This window comes from Oncorhynchus mykiss, chromosome 4, assembly GCF_057628025.1.
Source record: "Oncorhynchus mykiss isolate SJ-2025 chromosome 4, ASM5762802v1, whole genome shotgun sequence".
Taxonomy (NCBI): Eukaryota; Metazoa; Chordata; class Actinopteri; order Salmoniformes; family Salmonidae; genus Oncorhynchus; species Oncorhynchus mykiss.
This window is the reverse complement of record NC_143025.1, coordinates 5,757,690-5,770,086: the sequence shown is the minus strand read 5'-3', so window position 1 is coordinate 5,770,086 and position 12,397 is coordinate 5,757,690.

The window sequence follows — 12,397 nt, the reverse complement described above, 5'->3', positions numbered from 1 at the left end:
CGTCATCCTCACCAGGTTCATGACCTGTCTGCAGTTCGTCATCGTAACTGACTTCAGTGGGCAAAAGTTCACATTCGATGGCCACTGGCATGCTGGAAAAATGTGCTCTTCAAGGATTAATTCCGGTTTCAACTGTACCGGGAAGATAGCATCATGTGGGCGAGTGGTTTGCTGATGTCAAAGTTGTGGACAGAGTGCCCCCATGGTGGCGGTGGGGTTATGGGTTTGGCAGGCATAAGCTTTCAGATGTCGAACACAATTGCATTTTATTGATGTCAGTTTGAATGCACAGAGATACTGTGACAAGATCCTGAGTTCCATTGTCGTGCCATTCATCCACCACCATCACCTCATGTTTCAGCATGATAATACATGGCCCCATGTCTCAAGGATCTGTACATAATTCCTGGAAACTGAAAATGTCCCAGTTCTTCCATGGCCTGCATACATACCAGACATGTCACCCATTGAGCATGTTTGGGATGCTCTGGATTGACGTGTACAACAGCGTGTTTCAGTTCCCGCCAATATCCTGAAACTTAACACAGAAAACCCATTCTGGTGGGAAGCTGCTATAGACCACCAAGTGCTAACAGTCAGTATCTGGGTAATATGTGTGAAATGCTTGATAATGTATGTGATATCAACAGAGAAGTATATTTTCTGACTGACCTAAATATTGACTGGCTGCTCACTCAAGAAAAACCTCCAAACTGGAACCAGTGCATGCAACCTGGTTCAGGTTATCAGTCAACCTACCAGGTAGTTACAAACAGCACAGGAATGAAATCATCAACATGTATTGATCACATCTTTACTAATACTGCAGAAATCTGCTGTAAAGCAGTATCCAAATCCATCAGATGTATTGATCATAAAATAGAAGCCATACCTAGGAAAATTATTCCGATGTTGATGATGTAAAAAAGTATTAGCTGGTCTGTGGTTTGTAATGAGGAGCAACAAGACTCTACACTTGATAGATTTATGAAATGACTTACTTCAGTTACTAATAGACCCTTTCTTCTTCAAGGTTGCTGCCCCTATCATCGCCACGCCTCTCTCTGACCATTTTTAACCAGTCTCTCCTCTCTGGGAAGGTTCCCATAGCTTAGAAAGCAGCCAAGGTCCGTCTTTTATTGGAAGGGGGAGATCAATCTGATCCTAACTGTTACAGGTCTATTTCTATTTTGCCCTGTTTATCAAAAGTGTTGGAAAAACGTAATAATCAACTGACTGGCTTTCTTGATGACTACAGTATTCTCTCTGCTATGCAATCTGGTTTCTTTTCAGGTTATGGATGTGTCACTGCAACCTTAAAGGTACTCAATGATGTCCCCATTGCCCTTGATTCTAAGCAATGTTGTGCTGCTATTTTTATTGACTTGGCCAAAGCTTTTGATACGCTAGACCATTCCATTCTTGTGGGCTGGCTAAGGATTACTGGTGTCTCTGAGGGGTCTTTGGTCAAGTTTGCTAACTACCTCTCTCAAAGAGCGCAGTGTATAGTGTCAGAACATCTGCTGTCTCAGCCACTGCCTGTCACCAAGGGAGTACCCCAAGGCTCGATCCTAGGTTCTTCTCAATTTACATCAACAACATAGCTCAGGCAGTAGGAAGCTCTCTTATCCATTTATATGCAGATTATACAGTCTTATACTCAGCTGGCCCCTCCCCGGATTTTGTGTTAAACGCTCAACAACAAAGCTTTCTTAGTGTCCAATAAGCTTTCTCTGCCATTAACCTTGTTCTGAACACCTCCAAAACAAAGGTCACGTGGTTTGGTAGGAAGAATGCCCATCTCCCGACAGGTGTGATTACTACCTCTGAAGGTTTAGAGCTTGAGGTTGTCACCGCATACAAGTACTTGAGAGGATGGCTCGATGGTACACTGTCCTTCTCTCAGCACATATCAAAGCTGCAGGCTAAAGTTAAATCTAGACATGTTTTCCTCTATTGTAATCGCTCCTCTTTCACCCCAGCTGCCAAGCTAACCCTAAGTGAGATGACCATCCTACCCATGCTAGATTATGGAGACATAATTTAGAGATCGGCAGGTAAGGGTGCTCTCGAGTGGGTAGATGTTCTTTCCCTGCAGCCCTCATCCTCCACATACAACACCCGTTTTGCCAGTCACATTCTGTTAAAGGTCCCCAAAGCACACACATCCCTGGGTCGCTCGTCTTTTCAGTTCGCTGCAGCTAGCGACTGGAACGAGCTGCAACAAACACTCAAACTGGACAGTTTCATCTCAACCTCTTAATTTAAAAACTCAATCATGGAGACTCTTACTGACAGTTGTGGCTGCTTTGCGTGATGTATTGTTGCCTCTATTCTCTTTCCCTTTTTCCTGTTGTCTTTGCCAAATAATGTGTGTGCCATGTTTTGTGTTGCTACCATGTTGTGCTGCTTCCATGTTGCTACCATGTTGTTGTCATGTTGTGTTGCTACCATGCTGTGTTGTCATGTGTTGCTGCCTTCCTATGTTGTCTTAGGTCTCTCTTGTCGTGTAGTGTAGTGTTGTCTCTCTTGTCGTGATGTGTGTTTTGTCCTATATTTTAAATTATGAATAATAATTATTATTATTTATATTTGATTTACTTTTTATTTTTAATCCCGTATCCGCAGGAGGCCTTTTTACTTTTGGTAGGCCGTCATTGTAAATAAGAATTTGTTCATAACTGACTTGCCTAGTTAAATAAAGGTAAATAAAATAAAAAATATATGTGCCCATTAAGAAAATTACTGTAAAAACGGAAAATTCCCTGTGGATTGATGAGGAATTGAAAAATGTTACCTTTGAGAGGGATGAGGCAAAAGGAATGGCAAATAAGTCTGGCTGCACAACCGATTACTAAACCTACTGCAAATTGAGAAATCATGTGACTAAACTGAATAAAAAGAAGAAGAAACAAAGACAAATGATATAAAGAATGATTGTAAAACCTTTTAAATGAAATGTTGGGCAAAAAGGCAAACTCAACACCATCATTCATTGAATCGGATGGCTCATTCATCACAAAATTCACTGATATTGCCAACTACGTTAATTATTTTTTCATTGGCAAGATTAGCAAGACATGCCAGCAACAAACGTCGAACCTACATAGAATTTTTTTTTAAATGAAAGACAAGCATTGTAATTTTGAATTCCTTAAAGTGAGAGTGGAAGAGGTGAAAAAATTATGGTTGTCTATCAACATTGACAAGCCACCGGGGTCTGACAACAGATGGGAAATTACTGAGGATAATAATGGACATTATTGCCACTGCTAGTTGCCATCTCTTCAATCTAAGCTTACAAAAGAGTGTGGGCCCTCAGGTCTGGAGGGAAGCAAAAGTCATTCTGCTATCCAAGAACAGTAAAGCCCCCTTTACTGGCTCAAACAGGTGACCAATCTGCCTGTTACCAACCCGTAATAAACTTTACAATGTTACAATGCAATTTTACAGTAAATAAATTAACAATAAACTTTCAGCACATTTATACATGCACAAATGACTGATGATTGGCTGAGAGCAACTGACAATAAAATTATTGTGGAAGCTGTTTTGTTAGACTTCAGTGCGGCTTTCGACATTATCGATCATAGTATAATGCTGCAAAAACATATATATATTTACACCTCCTGCTATATTGCGGATAAAGAGTTACCTGTCTAACAGAACACAGAGGGTGTTCTTTAATGGAAGCCTCACCAACATAATCCAAGTAGAATCAGGAATTCCCCAGGGCAGCTGTCTAGGCCCTTTACTTTTTCAATGTTTACTAATGACCTGCCACTGGCTCTGAGTAAAGCCAGTGTGTCTATGTATGAGGATGACTCAACACTATTCAGGTCAGCCACTACAGTGAGTGAAATCATTGCAACACTTCACAAAGAGATGAAGTCAGTTTCAGAATGGGTGGTAAGAAATAAGTTAGTCTGACATATTTAAAAAACTAAGATCATTGTATTTGGGACAAATCATTCACTAAACCCTAAACCTCAACTAAATCTTGTAATGAATAATGTGGAAATTGAGCAAATTGAGGTGACTAAACTGCTTGGAGTAACCCTGGATTGTAACCTGTCATGGTCAAAACATATTGATACATCACTAGCTAATATGGGGAGAAGTCTGTCTATAATAAGCGTTGCTCTGCCTCCTTAACAGCACTATCAACAAGGCAGGTCCTACAGGCCCTAGTTTCTACCTTCTTAACAACACTATCAACAAGGCAGGTCCTACAGGCCCTAGTTTCTACCTTCTTAACAACACTATCAACAAGGCAGGTCCTACAGGCCCTAGTTTCTACCTTCTTAACAACACTATCAACAAGGCAGGTCCTACAGGCCCTAGTTTCTATCTTCTTAACAGCACTATCAACAAGGCAGGTCCTACAGGCCCTAGTTTCTACCTTCTTAACAGCACTATCAACAAGCCAGGTCCTACAGGCCCTAGTTTCTATCTTCTTAACAGCACTATCAACAAGGCAGGTCCTACAGGCCCTAGTTTCTACCTTCTTAACAGCACTATCAACAAGGCAGGTCCTACAGGCCCTAGTTTCTACCTTCTTAACAGCACTATCAACAAGGCAGGTCCTACAGGCCCTAGTTTTGTTGCACTTGGACTACTGCCCAGTCGTGTGGTCAGGTGCCACAAAGAGGGACAAAGAGGGAAAATTACAATTGGCCCAAAACAGGGCAGCATGGCTGGCCCTTAATTTAGATGTACAGCTTATATTAATCATATGCATGCCAATCTCTCATGGCTCAAAGTAGAGGAGAGATTGACTTCATCACTACTTGTTTTTCTAAGAAGTATTGCCATTTGTTGCTCTTAAATAACGTCTACAATTGCAGGTTCTGATGCTAATCTCTCACAACCAGCTGTTCTGTTTACACCCGTGAGAATCTCACCACATTAGGAACCACCTGTGAGAATCTCACCACATTAGGAACCACCCGTGAGAATCTCACCACATTAGGAACCACCCGTGAGAATCTCACCACATTAGGAACCACCTGTGAGAATCTCACCACATTAGGAACCACCCGTGAGAATCTCACCACATTAGGAACCACCCGTGAGAATCTCACCACATTAGGAACCACCTGTGAGAATCTCACCACATTAGGAACCACCCGTGAGAATCTCACCACATTAGGAACCACCCGTGAGAATCTCACTACATTAGGAACCACCCGTGAGAATCTCACCACATTAGGAACCACCAGTGAGAATCTCACCACATTAGGAACCACCCGTGAGAATGTCACCACATTAGGAACCACCCGTGAGAATCTCACCACATTGGGAACCACCCGTGAGAATCTCACCACATTAGGAACCACCCGTGTCCTTGGTTGTCCCTTTTGACGTCAATACTGTTCATAATAATGTGATTCATAGATGCTACTGAATGCAGCAAGTGTAACAAAAATGACAATGGAAATGCAACAATTCCTCCAGCTAACCACAGCTTTTATTTTACCTTTATTTTAACAAGTCAGTTAAGAACAAATTCTTATTTTCAATGACGGCCTAAGAACAGTGGGTTAACTGCCTTGTTCAGGGGCAGAACAACAGGTTTTTACCTTGTCAGCTCGGGGGATATGGTCTTGCAACCTTTCGGTTCCAAGTCCAACACTCTAACCACTAGGCTACCTGCCGCCCCTACCCTCTAACCACTAGGCTACCTGCCGCCCCTCCACGCTAACCACTAGGCTACCTGCCGCCCCTCCACGCTAACCACTAGGCTACCTGCCGCCTACAGAACATAAAAGGTTAGCTAAGGTACAGAGTAACATGTTAAAGTCTACAGAACGTAAATGGTTAGCTAAGGTACAGTGTAATGTGTTAAAGTCTACAGAATGTAAATGGTTAGCTAAGGTACAGTGTAATGTGTTAAAGTCTACAGAATGTAAATGGTTAGCTAAGGTACAGTGTGCTGCCTTTGGACGAAACTGGACGAGTTGTGTTTTTTTTTCTCCATTTTCATTCCCTGCAGCACCACCAGTCACATACAAGATAAGAACACCACTTTCATACACTTAAATAAAACTTTGCTCTAATGACTAACATCAAGTAAGATGACCACACTATCATATCATATGGAGCAATACCTTCTTACTCTATGGAGGCTTTGCTTACGAATGCTTTCTCTGAGCAGGCCCCTGATGTCCCGTTGCCAAGGCAACACCTTATCTTGAACTTTAACCCAAACATCCGATGTGAGGGAGGGAGGGAGATGCTACAGCTATTTAGGTCAGAGGCATTGTGATGTTTTATCAGTTTTTATAAGCTAATGTTGCTGCTTGTTTGAGTGATTTGAGATGGCAGGGAGTTCCGTGCTATCGTGACTACATATTACTGTGTGTTGCCTTGAATTAATTTTTTGCTTTAGGGACTATGAAGTACGAATGTATGTCAGAGCTGTATGTTGGTTGATGAATAGACAGTTTACAGTTTTTAAGAACTTTCAACGACAAAAAAAACAAACAAGAAATGATGCAGACAAAATCTCCGCTACTTTGAGCCAAGGAAAGGTTAACATGCCTTTTGTTTACATGAGCTATTTAGGGACATTGTAGGGTAAGACGTGCTGTTCTGTTCTGGCTCAGCTATGGCTTTATTATGTCTATCTGACCCTATTACTGGGCAATAGTCAAGATAGGATACAACTAGAGCCTGTACGACATGTTTGGTCAGTTGTGGTGAATACTGAGCATCTCCTTATCACAGACAGGCCTCTCCCCCATCTAGAAAACAATTGAATCGAAATGCCTTGAACATGACAGTTTACAGTCTAAGTTGACACCGAGAAGTTTAGTTTCCTCAACTTGTTCTATAGACACATTTTTCATAACCAGATCCAGCTTAGGTCTAGAGTTTAAGGAAGGATTTGTACCAAAAACTATGCTCTTAATCTTAGATATATTCAGAACTAGTTTATTGCTGGCCACCACTCTGAAACTAACTGCAAGTCTTTGTTTAGAGTCTGTGGCCACTGAAAAGTACAGTGTTGAATCACAAGCCTAGATAGACACACAGGCTTTGTTAAAAGCTAATTGTAAATCATTATTAAAAATAGAAAACAATAAAGGGCCAAGACAGCTTCCTTGTGGAATTCCACACTTTACATGTATTACATTAGAGAGGCTTCCATTGAAGAAAAACCCTTTGTGTTCTGTTAGATAGATAGCTTTTGATCCTTGATACGACAGAGGGTGTACAACAATAACACACACGTTTTTCTGCTAACAGGTTATGGTCAATGATATCAAAGGCTGCACTGAAATCCAAGAGTACAGCTTCTACCATCTTCGACATCAATTTATTTCAGCCAATCATCAGTCATTTGTGTCAGTGCAGTACATGTAGAATGGCCTTCTCTATAGGCATGCTGAAAGTCTGTTGTTAATTTATTCATAGAGAAATAGCATTGTATTTGATTCAAACACAATTCTTTCCAAATGTTTGCTAAGAGCCGACAGTAGACTTATTGGTCTGCTGTTAGAATCAGAAAATGGGGCTCTACCATTCCTGTGTAGTGGAAAGTCTTCTTCTCTAGGCCCAGTCCTGTACAATATTCTGCTCTAGGTGAGACAAAATAAAATGGACACACTCTTCCTATCCCCACGAAGTCGAATAGTAGCCTAGGCTATACAGTGTCATCCCAGAATGCACTTTTATGAAAGTCTATTTATGTGGTTTGCAAAACAGCCATTTTGCATAAGCTTTATTGTCCTGATACCTAACAAAAACTTAAGACCAGGAGTTGGAACCGGTTCAGGGAACAGTATGTTTGGTTAAGCCAATATTTTGTCCATTAAAATAACATCAAATTAATCAGAAATACAGTGTAGACATTGTTAATGTTGTAAATGACTATTGTAGCTGGAAACGGCAGATTTTTTTAAATGGAATATCTACATAGACATACAGAGGCCCATTATCAGCAACCATCACTCCTGTGTTCCAATGGCACGCTGTGTTAGTTCATATGAGGTTTATCATTTTAAAATGCTAATTGATCATTATTAAACCCCTTTGCAATTATATTAACACCTGGTATAGAGGTCCTTGAAGGCAGGGAGCTCGGCCCCAGTGATGTACTGGGCCGTACGCACTACCGTCTGTAGCGCCTTGCGGTCGGATGCCAAGCAGTTGCCATACCAGGCGGTGATGCAGCCAGTCAAGATGCTCTCAATGGTGCAGCTGTAGAACTATTTGAGGATCTGAGGACCCATTGCCAAATAATTTCAGGGGGAAGAGCTGTTGCTGTGTTTGGACCATGATAGGTCCTTAGTGATGTGGACACCGAGGACCTTAAAGCTCTCGACCCGCCCCACTACAGCCTGTCGATGTGACATGTTCTCCATTTCCTGTAGTCAATGATAAACTCCTTTGTCTTGCCCACGTTGAGGGAGAGGGTGTTGTCCACATGGCCAGATCTCTGACCTCCTCCCTATAGGCTGTCTCACCGTCGTCGGTGATCAGGCCTATTACCGTTGTGTTGTTGGCAAACTTAATGATGCCGTTGAAGTCATGAGCAGCCAGATTGTCATGGGTGAACAGGGAGTACAGGAGGGGACTGAGCACGCACCCCTGAAGGACCCCCGTGTTGAGGGTCAGTGTGGTGGATGTGTTGTTGCCTACCCTCACCACCTGGGGGGCAGTCTGACAGAAGGTCCATGATCCAGTTGTGGAGGGAGGTGTTCAGTCCCAGGGTCCTTAGCTTAGTAACGAACTTGGAAGGCACTCTGGTGTTGAACGCAGAAATGTAGTCAATGAATAGCATTCTCACATAGGTGTTCCTTTTGTCCAGGTGGGAAAGGGCAGTGTGGAGTGCAATAGAGATTGCATCATCTTTGCATCTGTTGGGGTTAGTATGCAAATTGGAGTGGGTCTAGAGTTTCTGGGATAATGGTGTTGATGTGAGCCATGACCAGCATTTCAAAGCTCTTCATGTCTCCAGATGTGAGTGCTACGGCGAGGTAGTCATTTAGACAGGTTACCTTAGTGTTCTTAGGCAACAGGGGACTAATGGTGGTTTGCATGAAACGTGTAGGTATTACAGACTGGGTCAGAGAGAGTTTGAAAATGTCAATTAAGCCACTTGCCAGTTGGTCAGTGCATGTTCTGAGTACACATCCTGGTAATGTTTAAAGGTCCAATCACATCGACTTCGGAGAGCAAACAGTCGTCCGGAATAGCTGGATGAACATTGTCTTGTTTGCTTATGGCCGTATACAGCTCGTTGAATGCAGTCTTAGTGCCAGCATTGGCTTGTGGTGGTAAATTGACAGCAAAAAAATACAGATGAATACTCTCTCGGTAAATAGTATGGTCTACAGCTTATCATGAGCTATTCTAACTCAGCCGAACAGAACCTCCAGACTTCCTTAATATTAGCGATTGCTGTCGTTAATAAAGACACAAACCACCCACCACATCACAGAGACTATTATGACATCACTTAAATGATCTATTATGACATCACAGGGTTCTAACTGGGCTGACTGTGTGGCATGGTAGATTCCCGTGGCGACAGGGTTGTGATTGGTTGCTGCTGTACGCTGCCAGAACGGTCAATGAAAATGTGTTCTGTTGTGAGCACAATTCTTAATGGTAGAATCAGAGGGGACTCTTTAGGTCAGTTTACTTACTGCTCAGCTCTTGGGACAAGTGTAGTCGATTATGCCATCACTGACATTGACCCCTCCTCCATTAGTGCATTCACTGTCAGACCACAGACACCATTGTCAGATCACAGTCAGATCAACGTGTTTTCTGAAGAAATTAACCATCATCTTACCGGACTCTGCCGTTCTGTCCTGCCAATGCATAGAAACACCAGCTAGATGTCCTGTATATTATCTATGTCCTTGTTCAACCATGACCCTGAGAAGCAGAGGATGTTACAATTCATAATGTCCCGTCCTATAGGACAGTCTCGAACGGAGCTCGTACAGTTTATTCTTCGGCGATTTCGCCAATATAACGCCGGGTAGAGGAGGAAGTGTGGGATAAGGGGAGTTGGACTCTCTAAATCTTATGTTTACAGTTTCTGTTTTTCCTTTCCAAACTGTCTCTGAATCTGGAGGCATTGGAAGTGTTTTCGGCTGGAGATGACGGTGGACTCAGTGGAGAACATTCCAGCCACTTGGCAGTGTAGCGGGTTGGTCGGTCGGTCGGTCGGTCGGTCGGTCGGTCGGTCCAAAGTGAGACGGATGGACGGAAAGGAAAGCAAAGTGAGAACCACCTTTTTGGTCCTCACTTCCAAAAATGAACACACACAGACAGACAGACAGACAGACAGACAGACAGACAGACAGACAGACAGACAGACAGACAGACAGACCAAAAAGGTGGTTCTCACTTTGTTTTCCTTTCAATGACAGCCTAGACCTGGCCAAAATATTCATCTGGCAAAAGTTTCTCAGTGAACCTCACTAAGATAGAATGAATATTATGGCAGGTGTTTGTTTCTTTGTGCTCTTTGGCTCCCCTTGAAGGACACACATGTGTACTGCAGGGAGAGTTTCTAATTGGCTGGCAGAAAACGTATGGATTTTTCCAATTGGACCACAGTGTCTGGTTCAGGAATTTTTGTGATTGGCTAGAATTTGCTATTTGAGCATAAGGAGGGAGGGAAGAGGCGTGGATTGGAGCGTTGTTGACAACATTTACACAATAGTGGAAACTGTCTGATGAATCCAAAACAGAATACCTTGATCACTGTTAACAGCTAACTAACCAAACCTTGTCGAGTTTATCACCTATTTATCTCTCAATGTATGTATGTACATTTACGGTATATACAATATGTATATAAAAAAAATGTGGGTCCAAATAATGAAATTTTATCACGATTATCCAGATTAAATGCATATAATTGTGTTTAACTTGACATCATAATATCCCATTTCAATCCAAATCTTTTATATTTTACAACCAATTAAGTTATTTAAAAATATCTATATTTTAATGTCAAATGCTTTATTTTTTGTCAGGACATAGTCTTCCACAGGACAGTGTGTAGCCTTGGCATGTTACTGGGAAGATTTAAGAATTAGTAGATTTGAGTGAAAATTTGACACGTCATTTGGGATATTGATAGAGGGAAACTAAGGGAAACTTAAGGGAAACTTATCGCTACAGCCAATCAGTGAGCAGGTAAAAGAATGCCATTTAAAGATTTAAAGATTTAAAGCAAATGTTTGTAATTTTTTAAAATTTTTGCGTCAAATTTCTTTGCCTGCTTTCCATTGACGTTTGCATTGATGCATGTACAAACGGAGCACGCGTTCGAGAAGTGCCCCCCTCGCTCGGTTTAGGTATTGTTACTGTAACTGTCTGGTCTGCGTTTAGCAAACAGATTTGAAATCATGTTGCGAACAGAAACAGGAGGAACCCGAATACAATAAGATGAAGGCCACTGTTGAAAAGAACACTTATCTTGTGCCCCAACCCACCTCCACTATTTTGGGCACGAATGAAGAATTGTCTTTGAGTTGTTTATTGAAAGCATTACTACATTTGTGTTACTCTCTGTTGTCATTTGTCTTAGCCTCAATGTACAGCGACACTGTAACACTGTTATGGGGAAAAACCCCTGTATTTCTGTGATTTAAAGTATATCAATCTATTGTATTTCTACCTTTCTACCTTTAACAATTACTATTTAATTATCAAAATGCATCTCTCCAGTGTGAATAATTTCACAAGAAGTATGAACACAGTTCATTTAAAGTTCAAGCTTCAGTCAAATAGGCTAACTTCAATTATATAATTTTTTTAAAGCTCTATGGGATCAGTGCCCCCCACCCCCCCGGTTGAGCTAACGTGCGCTAATGCGATTAGCATGAGGTTGTAGGTATAACAAGAACATGTACCAGGACATATCTGATATTGGCAGAAAGCTTAAATTCTTGTTATTCTAACAGCACTGTCCAATTTACAGTAGCTATTACAGTGAAAACACACCATGCTATTGTTTGAGGAGAGTGCACAGTTATGTACTTGAACATGTATATATTGACCAATTAGGCACATTTTGTGCAGACTTGATACAACACCTTGAACAGAAATGTTAATTGAATCAGTCTAAATCTTTGCATACACACTGCCTCCATCTAGTGGCCAACATCTAAATTGCGCTTAAACTGAAAGAATACATTGTGGCCTTTCTCTTGCATTTCAAACGCACATTTTTTTTCTTTCTATTATCTTTTTTACCAGATCTAATGTGCTATATTCTCCTACATTAATTACACATTTCCACAAACTTCAAAGTGTTTCCTTTCAAATGGTACCAAGAATATGCAAATCCTTGTTTCCGGTCCTGAGCTACAGGCAGTTAGATTTGGTTATGTGATTTTAGGCGAAAATTGAAGGGAAAAAAAAG